This window comes from Gouania willdenowi, unplaced genomic scaffold (genome assembly GCF_900634775.1).
Source record: "Gouania willdenowi unplaced genomic scaffold, fGouWil2.1 scaffold_273_arrow_ctg1, whole genome shotgun sequence".
Classification (NCBI taxonomy): domain Eukaryota; kingdom Metazoa; phylum Chordata; class Actinopteri; order Blenniiformes; family Gobiesocidae; genus Gouania; species Gouania willdenowi.
In genome coordinates this window covers 72,844-89,642 of record NW_021145031.1, presented here as the reverse complement: position 1 = coordinate 89,642, position 16,799 = coordinate 72,844, and the positions used below count along the sequence as shown (strand labels likewise).

Sequence of the window (16,799 nt, the reverse complement as noted above, 5' to 3'; positions counted from 1 at the left end):
AGAGAGCCCCCAGCAACACCCATCCACACCCCCCAGAGACCCACCGCCACGCCCGACTGCACCCTCCTGATCTCTGCACGGTAGCCCAGCCATCAACAGAGAGGCCGGGCCCCCACCCGACAGGCCCAAATGTGTGAAGCTACCCACCACCCTGTTATGGTGCCTCTCCATTTAACCTGTGTATATATTTGTGTGATGCAATAGCCCCGGAGGGTAGAAGTGGTGGTCCCACCCTCCGGGGGGTGGTGTGTTGAGGTGTAATTATAATTGGTGGGATTAGTAGAGCAGCTAGAGGTGGGAGTGCTGCCCCCGCACCACTACTTAGTAGCACAGGTGGCGGCCCCCTCCACCCCCAGCCCCACCATCCAGCCCCCCAAGGGTTGGGTATGAGTGAGGTGCAACAAGTGGGTGAGCCAGATCAGCTGGGAGTGAGTGACGTGAAGTGGCCATGTAGGAGGCCTGTCCGGTATGAGCCCGGCCCGTTCGCATAGCGGGCCACTGGAGAGGGTAGATGGCGCAGACGGGCCCACGCAGAGGCACCCAAAACACCCCAGCAACCCACCTAAGCAATCCAGGTTAAGGCCACCCCACAAGCTCATAGAGGTCCAGGACTACAGTTAGATCAGTGTTAGTAAAGAGTGGTGCTGGCAGTTGCTTGCAGGCTAGATCATCAGGCTAAAAATGAAAAATCAAGATTCAATGCAATTAGAAAAGGAGTCCAACGCTCCTCAAAGCAGGTTATTTTATTTTTTCTGAGAGCAGACATCTTTTCCATGGAAATAAATTCCATGAGGAGATTTCGCCATTGGTTTATGTTTAACGATGTTTTATTTTTCCAATTCACTAATATTGTTTTTTTTGCTATGGCCAGTGCCGCAAGGATGGATTGTGATTTGTTTGCTGGAATATCAAGCATAGTCAGGTCTCCTAACAGACATAGATTTGGAGATAGAGGAATCCTGTAGTCCAAAATGGAGGACAGTTTTTCAGTGATTAGAAACCAAAACTGTTGAACTGAAGAACAAAGCCATACGGCATGTAAATATGAATCAGCTGTTCCCTGGGTGCACTGAGAGCAGATGTCTGTTGGGGAGAAGCCCATTTTATACATTTTCTGTTGGGTAATGTGGGATCTGTGGAGGACCTTGTATTGAATTAGCTGAAGATTTGTGTTTTTAGTCATCTTAAAGGTATTGCAACAAATTTCTGTCCAGAAATCGGTGTTCGTGGTGATTGAGAGTTCAGCTTCCCATTTAGCGATTGGTAAGTGATTAGAGTTAGTGTTCAAGAGTGCTCTGTATATTTTTGAGAGTTTTTTTGTTTTTGTTGAGATATTTTTCATATATATGGCCAGTTCTGGAGGTTGCAAGGTGATTAAATCTATTGCCTTATTTTTCTTAATTGTCTCTGTTACTTGTAGGTATTGAAGAAGATTACTTTTATTTATATTAAATGTTTGGGTTAGATTGTTATATGTCCTGAGCTTATCATTTTCGAAGAGGTCTTGGAGATGAATAATTCCGATATCTTCCCATGTTTTTAGATAGAGCGGTGTTTTTCTGTTTCTAAAGTCAGGGTTGTGCCAGATTGGAGACAGCATACTAGTTTTCAATTGAACATTTGTAATGTCCAGGGCTTTCCACCACGCAGTCAGGGTGGAGGCAATCAGTGGGTTTTTAAAGCAGTTATGACGTTTGAGGGTCACAGTGATAAAAGGGAGATCAGAGAGTTTAATATGTTTGCAGTCTAGCTGTTCTATTTCTAGACAGGTGTTGTGGTATTCTTTTGGTTTTAGCCATTCTGTTAAATATAGAATTTGGTTTGCTAGGTAATAATGCGTGAAATTAGGAGCTTCCAACCCTCCCTCGCTTTTATTTTTTTGAAGAGTTGAAAGGCTTATTTTGGGTTTCTTTATTCCTAGCATAGAATTTTGTGATTGCAGAATCTAATCTTTTGAACCATTGCGTTGGTGGTTTCAGTGGGATCATAGAGAACAGATAGTTTATCTTAGGTAAGATTTTCATTTTAACTGAGGCTATTCTGCCAAGGAGTGAGATGGGGAGATTGTTCCATCTCCGAGGGTCTTCTGTGACTTTATCCAACAGAGGGTCTAGGTTCAGTTTAATCAATTCATTTAGGTTTGGTGATATATTTAAGCCTAGATATTTAATTATATTTGTGGGGGAGGGGTATTGTGGGTTTTGGGTTGCTGGGTTCCATGAATTTTTCGTTAAAGGAAGGATTGATGATTTTGACCAGTTAATGGAATAGTCTGATAGTTTAGAGAAGCTGTTTATTAGTTTAAATACTTCCTCTAATGAGAATTGGGGTTCTTCCAATTAGAGTAAAATATCATCCGCATAAAGATTAATTTTGTGTTCTGAGATGGATGAGTGGATTCCTTTAATAACAGAGTTCTGACGAACAGCTGCTGCGAGAGGTTCAACAAATATTGCAAAAAGCAAAGGTGAGAGTGGGCAACCTTGTCTGGTTCCCCTCTGCAGTGTGAAGCTTTGGGATGTTATTTTGTTTGTGGTTACTGAGGCCTTAGGTTTAGAGCATAGGGTGGAGATCCATTGTATGAATGATTCTCCAAAGCCAAATTTGCCAAGGACAGCAAGGAGGAATGACCAGTTGACTCTATCAAATGCTTTTTCTGCGTCTAGTGACAAGATTATTATTTTCTTTTTAGAGTTCTGTGCCATGTTGATCAAATTAAACAGTCTTCTCACATTGTCTGTGGAGTGTCTATTTTTAATAAATCCTGTCTGGTCTTGGTATATAATTGACTGTACTACTTTCTCTAACCTGGATGTGAGTGCTTTGCAAATAATTTTTATGTCTTTGTTATTAAGTGAGGTGGGACGGTAGCTTGGGGTTTTTGTCTGGTTTAAGTAATAATTTAATGTTTGCTGTATTCATGTGGCCTCCTATGTAACCTTTATTTTGAATTTATGTTAGTACGAGCGGAGCCAGCATTGACCAGAAATGTTTTAGGAATTCAGCAGGGAACCCATCTGGACCTGGTGCTTTGCCAGTTGACATGCTATCCAAAGCATTTTGTAGTTTTTGTAAGAAAAAACATTGCATTTGAAGGTGGGACGGATGAATAGTGACGATAGTTTTATGCCAAAAATTATTTCACACAAAGTGAGACATATTAGCTTTATCTTTCCATACAAGTGTCAAATCTGACCATTGATAAATCTGTGGCCCTTTGTGGTTTAATGACGGTAAGACGTGTAGTTTTTACTTGGACTATTCCTTTCATGAAGTGGTTTGCATTAACACTTAGCCCAGTCTTATGTGTCACATCGTTGTTACCGGGAGCTCCCGGTAAGAGCGCTGAGCTCCCAGTAACAAGGACATATTCTTACCTAGGGTTGTCACGATACTAGAATTTCAAACTCAATATCGATACTCAGGAAAATACTGAATACCATTTTCGATACCATGGGACAAAAAAAGACACTTAGCCCAGTCCTATGTATTGGACACATCGTTGTTTCAGGGAGCTCCTGGAAAGCCCCCCAGGCCTATAGAGCACTGGGGGGAACCCTGACCCACCAGTTGAGAATTGCTGCTCTAAACAACTGACAGTCTGTAGTAGGTCTCCATTTACTACACCAAATATATTAACAAAACATATTTTTCTGTTTTTTGAAGAATCGTCATTATTGACATCATTATTATCATAAAAAATGGAATAACTTATCAATGACTTCTTTAACAGTTACTGTAATAGCCTGAAAACAACTGACTGAAGAGTCTTTATTATGTCTCCCTCTGTCCACTACAGCAAATATATTAATAATATTAATTAAAAAAAACACTTTCTGATGCTTTTTATTGATGAAATAACCTTAAATACTGTTATTATTCAGCAATGACTTATTTTTAAAAAAATACTCTCGTAGCATAAAAAAAACTGACAGTCTTTATGAGGTCACATATCTACACACACCTCTACTACACCAAATATATTTAGAAAAAACACTAAAATCTGATAATAATAATAATAATAATAATAATAATAATAATAATAATAATAATAATAATAATAATAATTAATCAACTAAAAATGTAAAAAAAAAATCATTTAAAAATGATCGTGTTGATGTTTTGAACCCAGTGTATCGTATGGTATTCTGCAAATTAAATATTATTAGAAATTTGATTTATATTAATTAATTGATAAAAGAAGTACAGGAAACATCTCATTTTCTATATTCATAAAATTATCATTTATGAAAAGATTTTTAGCTTGTGCTAGTAAGATGATTATTATCATTATGCTGATCTATCCTAGAATTTATTGTAGCTTGAGACAGACCTGATAAAGGTAGTTTGTGGTTTTCGGTTGTTACGGCCCTCGCCGTATTATTTAGTATTTAGTTTGTGCTCTGGTTGTTTGTTGCTGCCTGGGGTGTGTTCTGTGACAGAGTGAGATGTCTTCCCAAATGGAACAGCTTCCCAGGATTGGCTGCCAGCAGGAGGAGTGGTGGGCAGCCCGGATTGGCTTGGGAGGATGTCACCACTTTCAAAAAGCCAGCGCAACTGTCAGTCGGGGTTCACCAACCTTGACAGCAGCAGCATCTCCTTTGTCCGTAGGAAAAACTCTGTCTCCCAATCCGTTTGTGAAGTGATTATTATTTGTTTTGTTAAGCTTGTCACCTGTATATATCTAGTGCACTTTATTTTCCTTCTTATGTAGTCCGTTTCTTATCATACTCTTGTTTATTGTATGTTGTACAGGCCTTTTTTGTTCAGGAATAAATTTGTGTTAATTTTTGGAACCCGTTGTCGGTGGTTTTTGGAGACTGAGTTTTCTTTTGATTACGTTTTTATGTTGCGTCCTGGAGCTCCTAGACTGGGGTGTAACATTGGTTAATAGAGTGACCTTTGAATAATTTATTGGTAATAATTACATTATTAATTAGTGATGCACTAAAAATCTGACCCAAACATGATGTTATAAAGACGTGAGTAAACGACGCAGTCAGTGCACGCTTGTCTAGAAACAGACCAACTTGTCTGTGGACTCGTGGAGCGTCTGTATTTAATACATGTGAGCACTACAGAGTTGATGGAGCAGTAAGTGTGTTTTATGTGTGTGTGTCACTTAGACACTGTAGTTACATGTAGCCCTCCATTAACACAGACCTTTAATACATCACAACTGTACTTGGTCCACGTTATAAACATCATTACTCTGATAGAATTAAACGGTGGAATCACAGCTTCAATGCATTTTGTGTTTTAATTAGGGCTGCACCATTTTCACAAAAAACCTAATTGTGATCTTTCTGACAGATATTGTGATTTCGATTCAATTTGTGTTTTTTTTCCCAAATTCTGTTTTCCACATCAATTTTTTAGAAATATGAATGAATTATTTCAGAAAATATTAGTTTTTAACTCCTGTAAGGAAACAAAATACTAATAAATTTAAAAAAAAACTTAATTCCTTTTGAGCACAATTGTTTTAGTTTTGTTATGTAAAATAAGTTTGTAATATGATGCTCAAATGAATAAATAAATGAAAAATGAATGAATTAATGAAAAATAAAGTAGATATAATTAAAAAGAAGATATAGGTTGTACTGTGAGAAAACAAAATAAAAATGTAATTTAAAATAATGAGTAAAATACAATTAAAAGGTAGATATAAGTTGTAGTGACATGGATTATTCTGACTGCTCCTTTTTAATTATTCATGTCATATAAAGATGTATGAGAACAGCATTAATGTCACTATATTTACCCTCAGGGATCAATGATTTACTGAATCTGATCAGGTTTATTGATTAAGTTTTGATCAATTTAATTTAAATTAACCTAATTTAAATGATCCTGATGACATCATTACAGACGTAATGATTAAACAAAGCTAAATGTGCAAACATCACGTGTAAGAAGTGTTTTTTCACCACTAGAGGCTAGAATATTTTACAGTATCAGAAGTTATCAATAATCTGTGATGTTTCATACTCTACAATCTCTGGTATTGATGGTCTACAACAGAACAACTTTATCCAGATGTTCTGTAGCTCTGATCAAGTGAAGCTGATTAAAGCTGAGTCATGTTTTCACGGAGCACAGCAGCGCTATGAGAAACAGACAGAGCTTCACAGACATGTTAAAGTTAAACAGACACTGGTGTCTCTGATGTAGGAGTCAGTGATGATTTGTGTAGTTTTTTACCAGGTTAGATGGTGTTTAGGTGGTGTTTGAAACAACTACAAAGAGAGTTGGAAGGACATTTCTGCATAAAAAATGTTCTTTCCCTCACAGTGACGGTGTTTAAACCCAATTCTGTGAATTTCTGTTGTGTTCACCTGAGGTCAGGTGTAGATGTAGTTCTACAATTAGACACTAGATGGAGCCCCAACATAAGTATTAGGTCTAAGCTCCTCCTTCTACTACTTTGACTGAAAATCTATCACACCTGTGTGTTTGGATTCTCAGATAATGTAGTGGAGGAGCTCAGAGATGTTGTTAGTGAGTGTCTTCAGATTTATTGAATTATTAGGTTTATTTTAAGCTCCTAAAAGCACGTATTTAAGTTAGAATATAGGTCATGTTAAAGTACACAGGCTGATTCCATGTTTATATGTATTTTGACCCAAATGTAAGTTAACTCTACAGCCAACGTGTTTGGCTTTACCAGTTTGTTTGTTTAGTGACATCTTAGTCAAAATACATTAAGGTACTATTTAATCCAATTTATACACACACACACACACACACACACACACGTGTGTATATATATATATATATATATATATATATATATATATATATATATATATATATATATATATAGTGATTTCATAGTGCAATTTAGGTTAAAACAATGAAGAATAAAATCACAGATATGTTAAGAATAATAAATATTGGTTAAGAGTTTCAGATAAATAAGTTTATGGGTAAAATACTGTTACGGCTGGTGCCTCCTGGCCTCTCAGCCTGCCCTCCTCTCCTCTCCTAACACACCTGGCTCACATCAGTAATCAGGTAGGAGAGGGAGGAGGAGCTGTATAAAGGGCTGAGAGGACCAGAAAGCAGGAGGCACAACAACTGACCAGCAGCAGACATGTGGGGAGAGTTCTTCAGCTCCCCACTGGACATCTTCGTAAGTTTGTTATTTTAGTTTGGACTGGAGATTTCTGGTAGTCCTGTTTTCGTGCTCCGGTAGTTTTAGTCTTTTGTATGTTTTTGTAGTTTAGAGGGTGGATGCTGGGACGACGGCCCTGTATAGGGTTGGCCCAGTGTCCTCCCTACTTTTGTTCAGTTTGGCCAGGGTCTCCAGTCCCTTTTAGTTTGTTCTGTTGGTACTTTTATTTATTTTGTTAATAAATACTTTTGATAATCGTTGAGGTTCTGTGTGGCGTCTTGTTTGTGTTGCGGCCCCTCAAGCCTTGATATCCCATCCTAGAGGGGGTCGTAACAAATACATTGTTAAAAAGTTAGACTTTAATTAAAATGGATAAAATTTTTACAGCAAAGCACATCATTTAATTTTACAAATAGAAATTGTTAAACATTGTAGGTTGACTTAAAAACATTAAATATTAAATAGCAGAAAATTAATTTATTTAATAAATAAAATGTTTAAAATAGGAAAAGCTCAGGTGGTTCATTCTTTTAAAAACATTTGATTAGAACTCATTCTTCCTTTCTCTCTTTTTCATCCTTTTCTTTAAGGTTTTCAACCTGCTACAAAACCTACAACAAAACTGAATAAACTTTTAAAAGCTGAGTTGATCTCACGTCTTACTTGTTCTCCATCCATGTTCTTTCAAGCTGGACAAGCATTGTAGAAAATAAGCTGAACAAGTATCTGGTATGGTATTCTGCAAATTAAATATGATTTAAAATTAGATTTAGATTAATTAATTGATAAAAGAAGTAAAGGAAGTTTCTCACTTTCTACATTCATAAAAAGATCCTTTATTTAAAGCGTGTGCAATTTCCCTTGTTTAATTTTATGAGACATGTGCATGATAATTGCGTTTTTTTTTTTTTTTTTTGTTTTTTTTTATAAATCTATTTTATTTTGTTTGGTGTATTTTTCTGTAATGTATGTTTTTTGGAGCCATTATGTGTATTCAGAAAAAAAAAGGAAAAAAAAAATATGCCAAGATTCACGGCTCCGCCCTACAAACACTGTAAAAGTTAACAAAAATCCATGGATCTCTTTTGGTGTCCCACTTCTCTAGATGATCTGCAGCAACTTTGAACCCTGTCAGTGAAACACCCTATGAAAAGTGTGTTACAATAGGACATTTGTCTCATATTAAATTATCTTCACTCTGTAGGGGGCGCTAACGCGCCAATATCCATTTTTCCACATTGAGCTGGTTTAGGGCTGGAGGTTTAACAACTGATTCACAAATGTTTGTTTAGTTCTTCTCTGTGTTTAATCTCTAACTGTTCTACAGGACTCTGGAAGCCAGAACAAAGTGACACCTCAACGTTCTCAGGACCATGAAGCTCAGCCACAACAAAGAAACAAATCTAAGAGAAAAACTTCAGAGCAAAGAGTTCAACAGCAGAGCCAAGCTGGAGTTAAAGCTAAACATACATGTGACCAGTGTGGGAAGGACTTTAGATTTAAATCAAACCTCACTGAACATCAAAGAATCCATTCTGGAGAAAAGCCATTTAGCTGTGACCAGTGTGGAAAAGCTTTTAACCAGAGTTCTACCTTAATAAGACACAAAGTCATTCATACTGGAGTTAAAAAGTTTGAATGTGATGAATGTGGAAAGACTTTTAGTCGATCTGTAGACCTCAGTCAACATGTCCTCATTCATCGTGGAATCAAAGCTCACAGATGTGAACAGTGTGGAAAGACTTTCACACGAAGATCACATTTAACGAGTCACATGCAGACTCACTCCAGAACAGTGTTGTATCACTGTGACCACTGTGGGAAAATATATAAACACAAACAAACCCTCACTGATCACCTGAGATCTCACACTGGACATGAAGTGTGTCCCTGTGACCAGTGTGACAAAGTTTTTACAACATATGACCAGTTAAAATGTCACCAAAGCAGCCACTCATCAGAAAGACCTCATAAATGTGACACATGTGGAAAATCTTACAAGTACAAATCTCACCTTAATCTCCACCAACGAGTTCATGAGAAGAATGTTCTCAGATGTGATGAGTGTGGGAAGACCTTCAGCACTTCATCTGTTCTCCACTCACATCTCTGTGTGGATGGAGACATGGAGCAGGAATCATCTTCAGATCCCAGCGACACACGGATGGTGACGACACCTTCTGGTTCCAGTGTTGGACTGAAGAACCCAGAGATCAGGCTGCACAGGATTCCAACATAAACCTGCTGTCAGCTGGAAAATGGACACCAACAGTTCAGGAAGTTGTTGATCTTTGAAGGTGTGGTCTGAAAGAAAAGATCAATACAATGATCAGTTGGAAAGGAAGCAGGAAGAAGTTTCCCTTTGTTCACTTTCTATACAGGATATACATTCTATAGCTTCTGTATTCATTCATGATGTATATGAAGAATGATTCACATTATTATTATTATTATACACTAATGACAGAATCTACATCAGGTCTGTTAAACTCATTTTAGTTGAGGGTTCAAATACGGACCAGTCTGGGGTCCAAAGGGCTGCAGATTTTTGGAAAACCAGCCCTAGTTTATAAATGACTTTGTTTTCATTTTCTCAAATGTTGTGGAATGAATTAGGAAAATTTTGAGTTCCTGCAACAATTGAACTTTAAAAGTAACTCCCATCATGTGATGTCAGCATGGGAAACCTGTGAGCTCTGCTAATATTGTGGAGTTTCCTTAACATTATTTGTTTTTAGAGGAGTTGTGATATCTACACCTGAAATAATTTTTAATTTACTCAATAATTTGTTTTTTGTCATTTTTACTTTCTCCTGCGGGCTGAATTAGATGCTCTAAAGGGCCGGATTTGGCCCCCAGGCCTTGAGTTGGACACACATTCTATATGAAAGACAGTCTGAGATGTTCATCATGTGTTTGTATACTGTACATAATAATCATTAGTAGTTTTTTATAGAATGTAGAGAATGTGACTAACATTCTAATAGATGTAATAATCAGATCCTAACTTGTAGATGAATATACATGCTGTGTTAATACAGACCATCTTCATCATGTACCTTTGAATCTGTTTCTTTTCTCTGTGTTTATAAAGGATTCATATTTGTAATGAGTTTTAAATGAGTATCTAATACATCACATAATAGTATTTTCTTGATTTTAGATGTGATGTGTTTTATATAAAGTATGTTTTTCTACAGTTGAAGTGAATGTGATGAAATGGTTCCTGACAGGGAAACCCTGCCTAAAGCCTGTGAATGGATCATGCAGTGTGCTGAATGAATATCAGGGGAAGGGGAGCCCAAAGTGTCCAAACACTCCCATTTTATCACCATATTTACATTTCTATCAACTCTGTGATTACAGCTCATAGATTTATTCTAACTCTGAAATGTTCTTTAATCTGTTCTTTAGCCTGTCCAGCCTTTCTTTAGAACTTACAATGTTCTATGTAACCATGATAAATCCTAAAGTTCTTCTTAAATCTTCCTTCTGACATAAAGTTTGAATCAATGTAAATGTAATGATATCAAATGTCCAGTGAAGCTTTGTTCCTTTAAATAAAGACGTGTTATTGTCTGTGCTGGATTTCTTTGAACAGAGAAACATGTCAGAGAGAGGGAGAGCTTTTCATTGGATAGCACATAATCCTCCATCAAACACACATGGTTCCCATGAGAAGAACATCCACTGGATGGATCTAAGAACAGGAAGTGAAGGTTCCTCTGGAAACTGAGTGTTTAGTGAAGCTGAAGGAGTTTAAAAATAGACTTTTAGAGTAACCGCTGCTTTCACATCCAGTCATGATGTCTTTCTAACAAATTCTGATAAAATGAGTCAAACAAGTGCAGAATTCTTTAGTTTGAGATTGTTCCTACATTAATAAGGCTTTTTATTTAAATGTAGTGTTGTATCAACATCTGAGACAGTGAAAGAGTTCCTGTTTTGGTTCTAGAAGGATATGAATTATTCCCAATGAACAGCACTGATTAAAAGGGGGCGGAGTCTCCCTGTATGTGGACTCAGAGTGGAGGTGTGTCCAGGTTAATCACATGTCTAAGTGTGTAAATGAATATAATATAAAGTTGTATATACAGAACACCAGGGTGGTGCATTGACACACTGAAGAACACATTAGCTGACATGTTTCATAACTCTGATGATTCAATAAAATACAAAGTGTTTGGAGTGACTTCATTATTAATATTATGAATCCAAACAGACACATAAAGACTTGTGATGTTATACATCCAATGTACAGCTGTGGCCTGTTCTTAGTCATTCTAAAGCCAAGCAGAGTCACATTAGACACTGACACATCCATCATTAACATCTGGACACATTCAGCTGATTGGAAAGTAGATGGAGGATTATTTAGAAGTGATATCAGTGAACAGCTTCCAGTTACAAACCAGAGCTGGGCTTAGATCTATCAATGTGATCATCCAAACAATGTCTATGATGTCTTTATGTCCACATTAGTGATGCTACATGAGAAAAACTGTCCTTTAAACAAAGAGCAGGAAGCAGAAGCTTTAGAACAAGCCTTGGATTACTGAGGCCTTAGAGACTGTATGCACTAAGATAAATGTCCTGAATAAAAGCTTTATAAACCTATAGAAGCAGAAGATTAGCATACATGATATAAAAACCAATTAGTAAACATTATGACAACTGTATACTGTATATTAACATGAAAAATTGTAGCAGTATATGAGTAACACTAAAAAAAACATGGACTGTTGTAAATTAAATCATTTAAAAAAATCAGCAAATTATCCAAATAATTTAATAAAGAGTAATGATGTAGTGAAAGAATAACAGATATTAATCCTAAATTTAACAGGTATTTGGTGAATGTTGGATACGACCTCACTAAGGAGATTGTTGAGCCAAGAAACACAGATGAATTCCAAAAAAGTCGAGTCAGTAAAACTTTATCTTCATTGTTTTTTCATTCTGTAGATTAAAAATAAATAGTTCACATTGTTAAAAAATACATCATGAAATGTCAACTTATTGTTTTGAAATAAACTTTTCATGAATTCAGATAATATACAATATAGTAAAATAATTCAAATATGTCTTCAATAAATCATTCCAAAGTGGTTTATTTGTAATAAATAATCAAACAGTGAAAGTGTTCCATGTATTAGAGTGTTAATATAAGCAGCTCTAACTACAGACCAGTATCATTGCTTCATCAGCTTTCAAACATTAGAGAAAAAGGCTTTGTTCATAGACTTGATAATCCATCCATTTTCTGACCCACTTCTTCCTTTTTCAGGGTCACGGGGAGACTTGATAAGTTGATTAAAAACACAAGTTGTTGAGCTATCACCAGTTTGGCTTCAGAATGTATCATAGTATGTGATTAAAAAGCTGTAAATGTGTGGTATCAGAGGAACAGCCCTCTTATTAAAAGTGATCAGAATGAGTTTGCTGCGTGGCAGCAGCCTGAACTTGTTGCTAGTTCAGCATGGACATCATAAGCTGAGCTGCAGGAGAAGAAAAGCTACCAAGACCTCCTGAAAACAGCAGTAGGTAGTGATCCAGCATTCTGTCCATCATCCATCAATAAACATTTCATAATGCTAAACGTGTGTGTGTGTGTGTGTGTGTGTGTGCATGTGTTAAGGTTACGTAAGTATTGGATATTTGCCTGTAGGTAATCAGATTACTATAGGATCATTATGAGGGGACTTACAGTATGTTTGTAAATGCTTGCACACACATTAAAGCACGTTGCACAGAATGTAGTAGATATCTGGACAGTTGGTGATAAAGAGGAACTGTGGACTGATCCCTAAACAGCTCTGAATGTTGGAACATGGTCACAATTGTTCAGGGTCACATGCCAATGGAGCAGCTCACTGTGAAGACTGAAGGAAGCAAAGAACCACAATGGAACCTGCTACTGTAGAGTCATTGCAGCCCAATATGTATCAGCTTTATTGATTAAAGCTGCTGTAGACGATCATCCTTTATCAGATAAGGAGTTGGTCTCATAGATCAATAAATCACTGAAGATCATTTACCAGAAAAAAGATAGAAAAGGTTGAATTTGTCAATGGAAAGTTTGTTTTGATGTCCACTGTAAAGACTCTCTTATTGACATTGTCAGAACAGATTTGTGGGATGTGGAGTCCTGTAGACCAGTGGTTCTCAACCTTTTCAGCCCACCACCCCCAAAATAAAGGTTCCATAGAGCGGGGACCCCCACTGTAGCTGAAGGTGGTTGAACACAGACATGAACATTGAAGAACAGTCATGTGGAGACAGGACCATCTATGAGGGGGAATAAAGGAGAGATTTTTGGGGTTCATCCATAAAGTCAGTAAAATGATGGTTTATTGTTCTATGAATCTGTGATAAACACATGTATTTATTTATCTTAATATTGATATCATTAGCCTCTGCTAACTAGCTTAGTCTCTGCTAACTCGCTTAGCCTCTGCTAACTAGCTTAGTCTCTGCTAAATAGCTTAGCCTCTGCTAACTAGCTTAGCCTCTGCTAACTAGCTTACTCTCTGCTTAATAGCTTAGTCTCTGCTAACTAGCTTAGTCTCTGCTTAATAGCTTAGCCTCTGCTAACTAGCTTAGTCTCTGCAAACTAGCTTAGCCTCTGCTAACTAGCTTACTCTCTGCTTAATAGCTTAACCTCTGCTAAATAGCTTAGTCTCTGCAAACTAGCTTAGCCTCTGCTAACTAGCTTACTCTCTGCTTAATAGCTTAGTCTCTGCTAACTAGCTTAACCTCTGCTAACTAGCTTAGTCTCTGCTAACTAGCTTAACCTCTGCTAAATAGCGTAGTCTCTGCAAACTAGCTTAGCCTCTTCTAACTAGCTTACTCTCTGCTTAATAGCTTAGCCTCTGCTAACTAGCTTTGTCTCTGCTAACGAGCTTAACCTCTGCTAAATAGCTTAGTCTCTGCAAACTAGCTTAGCCTCTGCTAACTAGCTTAGTCTCTGCTAAATAGCTTAGTCTCTGCAAACTAGCTTAGTCACTGCTAACTAGCTTAGCCTCTGCTAATTAGCTTAGTCTGTGCTAAATAGCTTAGCCTCTGCTAAATAGCTTAGTCTCTGCTAACTAGCTTAGCCTCTGCTAACTAGCTTAGTCTTTGCTAAATAGCTTAGCTTCTGCTAACTAGCTTAGCCTCTGCTAAATAGCTTAGCCTCTGCTAACTAGCTTAGTATCTACTAACTAGCTTAATCTCTGCTAACTAGCTTAGCCTCTGATAACTAGCTTAGTCTGTGCTAAATAGCTTAACCTCTGCTAACTAGCTTAGTCTCTGATAACTAGCTTAGTCTGTGCTAACTAGCTTAGTCTCTGCTAAATAGCTTCAATCAATCAATCAATCAATCAATCAATCTTTATTTGTATAGCGCCAAATCATAACCAATGGTATCTCAAGGCACTTTACAGTAGAGCAGTCTTAAGGACGGACTCTTCATTTTATGGATACACACATATGCATATATACGTATATACACATACATATGTATCCCACACCCAACATGAATTCATCATGGCGGCAAGGAAAACCTTCTGTTAAGCAGCAGGAACCTTGTGTGGATCCCATTCCTATGATGAACAGCCATCCACGTTATGCTGTGTTGGGTGTGTGCAGAGGAAAGGGTGGAGACAGAGTTGTTGAGACTCTGTAACTCCACACTGAGGATCCCACGGACCTGCAAGACAAAAGCCAGAAGGAGTACAGGAGCAAACACACAAGGGAAGAAGCAGACATAGAGGGAGTGTTAGAGAGAGGAATGGGACCCTCTCCGGTCCCTCTCTAGCCTAAACTTAGCCTCTGCTAACTAGCTTAGCCTTTGCTAAATAGCTTAGCCTCTGCTAACTAGCTTAGCCTCTGCTAACAAGCTTAGCCTCTGCTAACAAGCTTAGCCTCTGCTAACTAACTTAGTCTCTGCTAAATAGCTTAGCCTCTTAGTTGACTTTGTCACATTTTATTTGACATTAATAATTAATAATGGACATTGATAAATAATGTACATGATATGAGTGATAACACGTGTTATACAATAGATGTAACTTAATATTTTTACATGTCCTTTGGTGTACCATGGGTACCACTGGTGAACCACTGTCCTAAGGTACCGAGGTTTCATATTTAGAAATAATGTAAAATTAATGGTTCTCACAGAAACTAGATTATGTTCTGGGTTCTTATAATTTCAATTAAACATTTATTTTGTATTTTTCTATGAAATAAGTAAAGTGAGATTACACATATATATTTTACATGATTAACTATAAATAAATAGTTTTTATAAAACTTTTTCCTGTTTCACTTTGTACAGTTTAGAAGTTTACTAACATAATGTCACTAATTTAATGTTGTCTTTCTATTATTACACTTACAGCCAATACATGTTGTTCTCTAACTAACATGTGCTATTGTTCACAGATTGTGCTCAGGGATTCAAACCAGTGAAGATTCAGAGATACCAGTACACCTGTGTGGCAGGTACAGCCTTGTGCAGCCACGTGGCAGCTCTACCGTACCAGACGGCCCACTACTCCCAGCTGAGGATTACATCTGTTCTCCCAGTGTTCAGCTGTACAGAGACTGAACAGAAGTGGTACAAAGCAGTTACCATGGTAACCAACCTTTTAATCACACGTCTTTCTTATTTATGACATGACTTGTTTGTGTGTTGTTTTTCACAGAAGTAACTTATATAAAGGCATCAACTACACTCTACCAGACATCTCTACTCTGAAAGTTCAGGACGTGTATGATGGACTCACTGCTGATGAAGCTCCATGATCACTATGATGGACGTCTCCAGTGATGTTCTTCTGGTATAATCCATGTTTGGTCAGGTGTAAGAGGTAAGTGTGCTGTCATACCAGCTGCCAACAAGGACAGTCCCCAGGCCCCGCCCACATACAGTAGCCCCTCCTCCCCCACAGCTGCCACTCTCTGATTATAGGCTGGGACCCTCTACCTGTGCATTCATCTGCTCTGAACATCAACACCATCATATGGCGTCTCTTGAAACATCTTTGGTGACATCACACCAAACTGAGAACATCACAGTAGAGCAGAGTTCCAGTGCTGAGTGGCACCAACTAAGGAGGTGCTGCATTACCCCCACCATATTCAGAGAGGTCTGTCACACCAGGGGGGAAAGCTCTGCTGAAAACCTCACCAAAAGGCTTCTGAGACCATCCAGTCAGACTGATGACTATGGGGAGACATTTGTCTCAAAAACATTCACAAATAGATTCACAATTTTTACATGTGTTTTTCAAATCCACAAATATATTTACAATTTTGACATGTACTTTTTAGATTTCCACATGTTTTTCAGATTTTCACATGTTTTTCAGATCCACAAATACATCAACAATTTACACACGTGTTTTCTCATTTATGTGTGTATTTATCATGAATTATCATGTGTAAATCCTCAACTGTGATTGTGGATTGAGCAAAGTACGTTTGTGGATCGGCCCGGAAATATAAAGAGAACCAATATTACAAATTTGGAAATATAAAAACAATGAATAATAAAAATGTGGAAATATAATGAGAATCAAAAATGAAAAAAATATACAAAAGTAGTATATTTGTTTTCCATTTTGTGCTTTTTCTGTTTTGTCTTTGTCTTTTCCGTTTGTGTTTTGACATTGCTTTTACTTCATGACTCAAGCTG

At 37.4% G+C, this 16,799-nt stretch overlaps 1 protein-coding gene and 1 long non-coding RNA gene across 3 annotated transcripts in view; one reads left to right on the top strand and one right to left on the bottom strand.

Moving 5' to 3' along the window:
• The window catches only part of LOC114459191 (uncharacterized), a 29,978-nt gene extending 13,957 nt beyond the window's left edge, over positions 1-16,021 (top strand). The window contains exons 2-3 of the long non-coding RNA XR_003673265.1: positions 15,545-15,738; positions 15,808-16,021. This is a non-coding gene — a long non-coding RNA (uncharacterized LOC114459191). The remainder of the gene's footprint in view (positions 1-15,544; positions 15,739-15,807) is intronic.
• LOC114459187 (E3 ubiquitin-protein ligase TRIM21-like) overlaps positions 1,101-16,799 on the bottom strand; it is a 47,319-nt gene continuing 31,620 nt past the window's right edge. For both annotated transcript variants that reach the window (XM_028441517.1, XM_028441518.1), the window contains one exon: positions 1,101-1,159. The gene's annotated coding sequence lies outside the window, so the exon portion shown is untranslated. The remainder of the gene's footprint in view (positions 1,160-16,799) is intronic.